Source organism: Varanus komodoensis, unplaced genomic scaffold (assembly GCF_004798865.1).
Source record: "Varanus komodoensis strain SLA01 unplaced genomic scaffold, ASM479886v1 scaffold3, whole genome shotgun sequence".
Classification (NCBI taxonomy): Eukaryota; Metazoa; Chordata; class Lepidosauria; order Squamata; family Varanidae; genus Varanus; species Varanus komodoensis.
The window spans coordinates 32,537,234-32,547,120 of record NW_025335761.1 but is presented as its reverse complement, the minus strand read 5'-3'; positions in this window follow the sequence as shown (position 1 = coordinate 32,547,120).

The following is a 9,887-nucleotide window of genomic DNA, read 5'->3' as shown; positions in this document are numbered from 1 at the left end:
GGCCACAGGTGTGCCTGTCCCAGAATGGTGTGCTGCCCCTCCTCAAGGATGGGGTGGGTGCTGGACTCAGGACCGGGCATGCGGCCATGTGTGAGGCTTGCAACACGATGCAGGACAAGCTCTCTTGGAGCAGGCTGCACTTTGGCACATCGGGTCTTATTTTAAACTAAAGGTTATTCAGATTGCAAAAGAGGTAATTGTAATGCAGCTACCAGTATGGTCCAAAGTAAGTTTGGTGGGGGGTAGAGATAATCATGATTTTTCCACTTTCCTGGTGGACCTGCAACTCTAACCCCCACAAATGTGGAGGACTGACTCTATAGTATAAGCTACTATCTGTGGTTCCATGCATCCACCAGGGGGCTTGGAATCTATCCCCAATGGATACAATCAGTGATAAAGCCAATAACAAAACACACTAAATATATTACTTTAAAAGCAACACTGGAAATCCAGCATTTAAAAGAAATGACTGGATAGTTAACAATACAGGAAATGGTGTTCAAATGCAGCAGTTCACATAATATGAACTAAAGTAAGAAGATGTTTAAACTGGGAAATGAAAAGGTATTTGGCATGAGAAAGTCAGCTATGCTGGTGCCAGGAGGATCTCTCCAGGGCAGGGATTCCACAATTTGGAATCCTCTAACACTGAGGCACCCCAAAAACACCCACACATGAATAGATACCTACTGAAATTCAGTATGTGGGAGCACTTTGGTTAAGGCCTCCAGTGATGATATCTGGTCAAGGGCAGAGACATATGGGAAGTAGCAGCCCTTTAGATACCAAGGAACCAAGCCATGAAAGGGTTTGCAGGGACACCTGAGGGGGCCAATCTGATCTATTTGGAAGGGCTTTGGTTCCAGTAGATTCAAAGCCATCTTTGTCACCTGCCAGCCATGGCATGCCAGCAGTAGATTTTTGCCGCCTCCCAGCTTTCCCTGGGAGAAAATAGGAGTCTCAGGGTAGACTCATTCACCAATGCTTCCAAAACTCCTTTCTGCCAGCAAGGGACTGCACCCCACCTCACTGATAGTGCTTGGTGTAGGTTAAGATCCCTCTGGTATTCATATAACTCAAATGACATATATCTGCCAATCATTTCTGCAGTTAATACGCAGAAAGTTTTTCAGCTAGTTAATTAGGTCAGCACACCACCTGTACTCCATTTTAAGACTTTTACAAACTACAGACTTTCTTGTTATTACGTATAAACAGGTCTCCCAGAGGTATCTTTCTGAACCAGACTGAATGAGAAAGTTCTTCACTCTGGATACAATGGTATTCTCTGTTTGAATCCACACAAGTCACTCAATGCTCATGGCAAAAGGAGGATGGGAAAGAAAAGGATAATTACTTATTCCCTCTTCAAGTGGCTGCTTTGATGCCTGAAAATGGAAGGGGTAGTTCTGATCTCCGTAACAGAATAGCAAGAACAAGGTAGAATTTCACATCCTGAACTACAGGACAGAACATTTCACAGATATAAGTAAAGTCAGCTCTCTTGCTTGGCATGAAAGTCACCTGTATGTAAGTGTAAAAATCAGTCACCCTGATTTGGCCCTTATTTACTCATATTGTACAATCCCTTTGTTCACATTTGTGTAACTTCCCAATAACCCCGGTGCAACCACATACATGAGCAGTTACTTGCACTAGTCATTCCATGAGAACTCCTTTTTAAATATCAAAGCTTGATACCATTTAAAAAAAGATACCATTTTAAAAAAATGAATATAATTTTTAATATTTTCAAATGTGAGGAGGCATAGATTGGGCATATGTTATTGTCTTACTCTGGAATGTCTGCCTTTGCTTGTACATGCTTCTCTGAAGGGAGTGGTTCATCTCTAGGAGGCTAATTTCTTCTAGCCAAGTGCAGAATTTTAATAAATAAACCAAAAAGTGAAGTGCCTTTCTGAACAGCCCTCACATCAGCAGGAAATATGAGTGGTTCAGAAAGCTTGAAGCATTCAGTATTCTGTCTAGCACTGTTTGGAGCAGTAATAGATTTTTTCCCTTAATAAATCATAAGTGATCTCTTTGTTTGGTTTTAATTAAGGAATTGCACCACCACTGAGGAGTTTGCACTCCTAAATGCTAAGCAAATAATCCGGAATAAAAACTAAGGAGGTAGTCGGATCGACAAGCATAATTTGAAATAGATGTTTAAAAATTGACAAGTAGGAAACTATCCGCTTTCATGTGACATATGACTCTGATAACTTGCACCTATGCTATTTTTTTTTTAAAGATGAGGAAACACATTTATAGGGATCTGAAATTTGCATATATTAATTTTTTTCATATTATTGCACATTATATTTGGATACATTTGCACACAATTGGGGTTCCCAAAATAATATTAAAAAAAACAGGTCTGCAACCACAGACAACCTCTTCAAGGTGCCTCTTGGGAACTTTGAAGGGACTGTTTAGTAGCAGTCCAAATGGGGATTGTCAAGGCAGACTTTAAGATACCTGGGAGGAAAAAAGGTAAAGGGGCAACATGTCACAGGAAGCCTAAAATGATTCATATATGTGGGAGTGGGTTGGGCAAGTGGACAAGTCATTCCTGCCATGTTTTCTCATGGTGTACCCACAGGAGAACCAAGGAAGGAGTGGGAAGGAGTGGACAAGCAACCCATAAAGCCCCAGTCATGTGTTAAACACACCGTGGATTGTTCACACAATGACCAACACGCTGCAGTGTATGGTCAAGGAGGATTGTCATGGCATAAGACCTTACCCAACACTCTACTGTCACAATGTGTAATTTGTAAAAGTGTTTTTCAACTCTCACTATTCTAATAAATTCAGTCAAATCGTATGTTATCCTGGTTCACATAAAGCAATGAGCCACTGTACGTAGTTCATTTTGCCTCCTTATAAAAGTATGTACAGTACATTAAAATCAACATTAAAAGTAAAAATGAAAAAGTGATTCTACAGCCTCAAAAACCACATAAACAATGCTATATACACTTCTATATATGACACGGGGAGATTTAAATGCATATAAGAAAAACACAAAGGTTGCTGTTGCTACATAGCTCTGCTCTGAATATCAAAAGGCAAGCCTTAGAGAATCGAGGAACAGATCATGTGGCCAGCAGATAAGGAATGTAGGATATCGGTGTCCTTCTGGAAATATCAATGACCCTGCTTGTGAAAAATTCTGAATATCCAAAAATGCCTGCACAAGCAGACCCATTTTCCAAGTTGAAAGCATATTAACCGCTTTTACTTCAGCATCCTGATAAGCTCCTAGATACCCAGAACAAGCTTCCAACTGGGGATCCTTCTGAGGAGATGTTATCTAATTGTCAAATGCTGGTTCCTTGTGCTTGTTCAGCAGAACCATGGGCAGAAGAGTAGTTGCTAAATCTGGACATATTGTTAAAGACGTGTGATCAATCCAGCCAATGCAATATGGTTAGATTGCATCATGGAAGGCATTCTTTTGAAAAAAAGCATAACCATGGCATATGGTCTGGGGATTCACGAGATCATCAAGCTGGATGAGGGGGAGCTCAGAAAGAAATTGCTTGCTCAGGGTACTAATTAAAACTGCATGATTGACTCTGACTCCTTAAAGTTTATTTCTACAAATTGTACAGTAACTGCAAAACAGGATCCTATTCCTTGCTGCGTAAATGCAATGTATCCTTTGCTAGTGAGGTTTGCTCCATTCCAACAGTATTTAACAACACCCCTGTATGGAAAAGGAATCTTTTTTCATCTCTCAGTGGAAGACACACGCAGAATATCTGGATCTCACTTCCTCATTACCTGAGTTGTCCTCTCTGAAGAAGTGGGTGTGGGCATGGCATAAAATAATTGGCAAGGGAAGACAGCGGGAGTTAGGTAATCACCTCTGTCAATCTTCAAATGAAACTGTGCTTTGTCATGGACAAAACACTTATAGCCACAATGAAAGGAACAGACATTGTTTAAGACCTATTATTTAGAAATCATCTAATTTTTAAAGGTTAATTAGTGTAATTTACCCATCTCCAGTTATTGAAAAGGTCTGGATGTGAACAACAAACATCAGCATTCAGTCCGTTTCTTTTTCTTCCCCTCCTGCTGATTCACCCACATCTGTTTTGCTTTTTATGACCACCTAATTGAAGCAGAGATTTCTGTCCAATACAGATGGTCTACTGTTGATCACTATTTGCATGCTGCTTATACTATTATTGTACTGATTTTTATTCAGTGCCAAATGGAGGGGAACATAACAATGGCATGAACGATTCATTTGGTTGGGAGATTAAAATAGATTTGAAAAGAAAATCCACAATGAAGACAAGTAAATTATTTATCAATATAGTTGTCTGTTAATTGTTGTTCTTCTTTATGCCCTCTTTACTCATTCCCCAATATGTTCTCTGTCATTATGGCATCTTAAACTAGGAGCTAGGCTAAATCATCTGTAACTAACTCATTTCTTCTCTAAATGAGAGTTTTACTCTCCTCTGTGCATGCAGGTAACAATGGGTGAAACTCTGGCATGCTAGGGTCAAGAGCTTTGTCATTCATTTCAGGATTTTACTTTGAATTCCCTGCTCAGATTCTCCTGCTCCCCAATCCTTGAAATCTCCCATTTCTGTTATAGAAAGCTACCAAGGAAGCCATGTCTTGGATTCCCTCGATTTACTTATTTTCTTATAGCATTTCTATACTGTTCAATTAGCTAATGCTCTAAGAATGGTTTACAAAATGTGAATAATGGTTCAAATTCATTCCCCCATCTCTCTCTCTCTCTCTCTCTCTCTCTCTCTCTCTCTCTCTCTGTAGTTGTGTAGAGAAGGGAGTATTATTTTCTCCTTTTCTTTGCTTTTTTTTTTTTTTTTGCTTAGTCAGGAGACCTACCCAAATCTGCTCTCCAGATCTGTTAGAATGACCATAGCCAGAGGAGTCCTGACCACCTTAGCCTTTGTAACATTCATAAATACATTTTATTTTATTTTAGAATGCTACTGTGGAATAAATCCTTGGCCAAATCGATGGTGTGCTTGTAGGTTTTTTCAAGCCTCCATCTTTGCTGCTGTAATTCAACTTCAAGTTTGAACTTCATGGGAAATATATCAGGCAGCATATGGTTCCTGCTGCTCCTGGGAGGGGGGCTCCCCACACACTGTGGCCATGATGCTGAAATTCAAGTTGGTATCCAAAACAGCACTGACAGATGGTGTTTAGGGAGGGATGCAGTAACCAGTGCTGCCCCACAAATCCATCTGGTGCTGTTAATGGCAGTAGAATCCAGAGAGGTGATAAAGCCTTCCTGGACCAAGCAAAGTTGCCTATCCCAGAAATATATGATCCAGTCAAATGCAGTAAATGGATTGAATCCACAGAGTCCTGTCCATAAATGAGAACACTCCTTCTATTTGCAGAAGGGGTAGACATCCAGTGGCCTCTCACTGGAAGGAAGGATGTCAATTTTCACTGATTTCTCTCTTCCCCTGTCAGTACCTCAAACCACCTCCCACAAGTTTAGGAGGGTCTTCAATTGTCTAGAAAAGCCTTTCAGTGGCCAGCGAGAGCAGCAAAAGGAAAGAGGAACTGGTGAATATAGCCTTCTCCTTTCCATCCATGGGAACATTCCCTGTGTGGAGCTCCTTTCTTGAGAACTCCATATTCAACTTGTTCTGGGTAGCCAGTGTGGATGAAGGAGTGGGTTGGGATCCTTAATGGCACTGATATCCTTTCCAAGCTCCACTGGACTGACTGACTGACTATGACTTTAAATGCAGATTTGCATGTACATTTCTAATTGTTGTTACTGTTGTTATGTATCATCAAGTCATCTCTGAGTTATGGTGACTTTGCGAATGCAGGTCCTTCAAAATGTGCTCTCTTTGACAGACCTGCTCAAAAAACTTCCTCTATGAAGTCAATCCATCTCATATTTGGTCTTCTTTTTCTGCTTTCAACTTTCCCCAGCATGGCTGTCTTCTCTAAGGAGTCTTGCTTTCTCATCATGTGCCCATAGTACGTAACTTCAGTTTTGTCATTGTTGCTTCCAGGGAAAGTTCTGGATTGATTTGATCTAGGGCCCACTTGTTCATCTTTCTGTCAGCCCTTGGTGTCCACAAAGTCTGTCACCATGTTTTGAATACATGGTTTTTTTTCTGTCAGGTTTCTTCACTGACCAGTTTTCACTCACATATACAGGGATCAGAGGTACAAGAGTGTTCATGTTGTTGGCCTTGGTCTCCAGTGAAATATCCTTACACTTGATGATCTTTTCTAGGTTCTTCAGTTCCAACTCTCAGTCTTCTAATTTCTTGGCTGCAGTACCCATTTGAATTGAAGACTGAGCTGAGGTATATAAAATCTTTCGAATTTTCAGTTTCTTCATTGTTGACAGTAAAGCTGTGTAATTGGTCTGTAGACCTGATTTTTGTTTTCTTAATATTCAGCTGCAGACCTCCTTTTATATTTTCTTCTTTCACACTCATTAGGAGTTGTTTCAATCCAATAGTAATTTCTGCTAGTACTATGGTATCACCTGCATATCTTAAATTCTTATTATTAATTTTAATTCTAACACCCTATAGCTGAAGCTTTCTGTACTGGTTTACAACAGTACATAAAAACAAGACAATAAAGTACAGCAAAAATACTGTGAAAGAAAGATTAAACATTTAAAACAGCTGAAGTATGCAGTGTAGAATGACCTTGAAATATGTCTAGGATAGGTAAAATCCACAAGCCCTTGGATAACCAAGTATATCTTTAAAAGCCATGGCATAAGGTCTTCCATGAATTTTTTTTCTCCTGCCCTGATCCTAATCCATCTTTCCTTCTATGTTCTATGTACAAATTGGACAGAAAGGGAGACAAAATACACCTTTGTCTATAGCAAACCATTCGGTTCATCCATCTTCTGTCCTAGCAATAGCTTCTTACAATTGTGCATCACCAGAATTAGATTTGCATTCCTACTGATAACCAGGGCCCCTTTTAAACTGGATGAATCCTTTGTCTAATCCTGCATCTTCTTAAATGAAGTCCCCTCCTAATTGTATGGAGTGCTATGGATACATCACTGTATTCCTTCAGACCTGTGATTAAGCATTCTGTTGTTGCCACCACTATCACCAGCATCCTTTCCCTGTGATTGTAACAAACACGTAGTAAAATTATAGGTCCGAGTTTCTGTTCAACCACAATGCATTTCCCAAACTGAATAATTTTTCTTCATTTATTTATTTATGGACTCATTATCTGCTAAATCAGCCAAAAGGCCCTCTAAAGCAGATTACAAACTATACAGCAATATCCCCCTCCACAGTTATTATAGAACAATATACCTTCCCCCACAGTTCATATTGCTATATGTATATTTCTTGAATTAGGCAAAGATATAGTTTACTTTATGGCTTAGAAAATGCATAAATGAAACATTGGAGAGCCAGTGTGGTGTAGTGGTTAAGAGCATGGGACTGGGACTCAGATGATCTGGGTTCTAGTCCCCGCTCAGCCTTGGAGCCAACTGGGTGACTTTGGGCCAGTCACAGACTCTCAGCCCAACCTACCTCACAGGTTGTTGTGGTCGGGATAAGATGGAGGAGGAGAATGATGTAAGCTGCCTTGAGACCTTTGTAGGAAAAAGGCAGGATATAAATAAATAAATAAATAAATAAATCATGAGTTCGATTGTTGTATGAGTGGAATAATTTCATAAAGTCAATATTGTCCTTAAGCAGTGGTTCTATGGCTAAGTTTATTAAAAATTGGAGGATAATTACCCATACACCCAAACCCAGGAGGTGCTACATGTGGTGTTTCTACTAATAAATGTATAGGCGCATCTTCTCGAGAAGCCATGGCATGATCAAAGGGTCACCTTCCAAAATTTTGCTCTGGGGTCCTTCTGTTACTCCATAGTTCTGACAGGCAGGGATTCTACCTGACCAGGCCTGGCATGCCATGGAGGGCCCCACTGTACTGGAAAGGCCCGCCAGACTAAATGTCTGTTCTGGGCTTCATCAGTAGCTAGGTAGACCCACTTTAAATTTCCCACAGTGGGTGCAAGATTGCAGCACTCCATGGCACTGTGGGAAATTAGGCTGGCTCTGCTGTGAAGTGAGCCAGTGGCCAGGGGCTCAGAGACAGGAATAGGCTCACTAGAAGGCACTTCGCCAAAGGCTTCCTCAAAACTCTATCCGGTCTTGGGTTTAACTGTGCAGGTTAAAACTATGTTCGCAAACTGCAGCACAGAGGTTTCAAATCCCCCCACAACACACACACATACCACAAATTGCTTTTGAAAGCGCCCTTAATTACAAAAGTAGTTTTCTGTCTGGATCAAAGCTCAGATGGGGTCAGATATCTTAGAAGCACAAGACCAAAGTTCCTTGGGAACAGAGGACTAGTGGTGCAGTTCTTCAGCTTACATCTCCAATGGCAGGTGTGACCATCTCTCTCTCTTTCTGTCTGAAGTTCCCTCAGAGGAAAATATGGTGGCTCTGAGGGCCAGCATGTGGCATCTTGGCCCTGTCCAAACTAAAGACCTTGAGTTCCATACAAACAGTGTTTACTGTTGCATCAGCCTCTTATGTACCTTCTCTTATCTTGTGTTTATATTCACACTGCAATAAATCCTTGAGGTAGTATGGCAAGGTACCTGGAAATCCTCAGAGCAGAAAGTCTACAGCAGGGATGACCAGCTTGTGGACCTCCAGATGCTTTGGCCTATAACTCCCATCATCCCTAGCCTGTGGTGAGGCATAATGACAGCTGTAAGCCAAAACATCTAGAGGGCCACAACTTGTCCACCCCGAGGCTGTAGCCCAGGTCAGGCATTAGGCAACATTAAGTAGTCATTTCAGAGGGCAGATTCTAGGAGAGGACAGCAAGGTGTTGAAAGAGAGAGTTGTGTGCCTGTTCTCTCCTTGGTTAGCAGCTCTCTGCACATTCAGTGAAGGAAGCTGTCCCCGTTACCAGCGCTACTGAAAGTCTCAGTAGCCAACCCAGCTGATTTCCGTACATGGAATGGGAGATGGACACGATACTGTCCTTTACATTAGCCAGCCCAGTGCATTGGGCTGGCCGTGGCTCCTGGAGAACATATGAACATAAGAAGAGCCATGTTGGTATGACCAAGGATCTGCTTCATCCAGCACTGTAGCCATTAGTCACACAACGGCTGATCACCTCCCTGCAGGAAGTCCACAAAAAGGACATGATGCAATAGCACCTTCCTGCTTGTGTTCCTCAGCAAATGATGTACACGGTAATAATGCTTCTGATATTTGTACATGTGGCTATTATGCTAGCTAACCCCTGTATTGTCATTACTGTGTCAATTCTATTGCTACGTTGCTGAAGTGTTGTTAATATTACTTGAACTGTTTTGTGACAGTCGCCTGGGTTGTTTAGATTCAAATGCAATTTAATCCAGCAACTGTTGTGTGCAGAAACTTGTTTGCAGAAGGGTGGCATACAAATACTAAATCAATTCAAAAATTAAATAGCACTGAAGTTTTCCTGGGTAGAAGGACAGCAAAACTGTTGCTGGGAATTTGAAAAGCTTTTGTAAAAGTGGCTGGGCTAAATCAATTTTTCTCTAACTGAAAAAGCTCCTTATGTCTCCCTGTTTGTTTGTTTGCTCACTAATTCACTCACATATTAATAGGCTTCCTGTAACTGCCAAAAGGACTTCTTAGGTGGCTTAAAACATATTAAACAAATATATACATGAGAACACATGAAAACTTATTAAAATACTTAAAAGATTAAAAACTTCAATACAATGGCAATATAAAATGGCCATGGCACTCATAAGGGTGAAGTATTAATTTTTTTAAGGTATGTCTTCGCCTGGTACCAAAAAGAAAATAAAGATGGCACCAGATGAATTTTCCTAA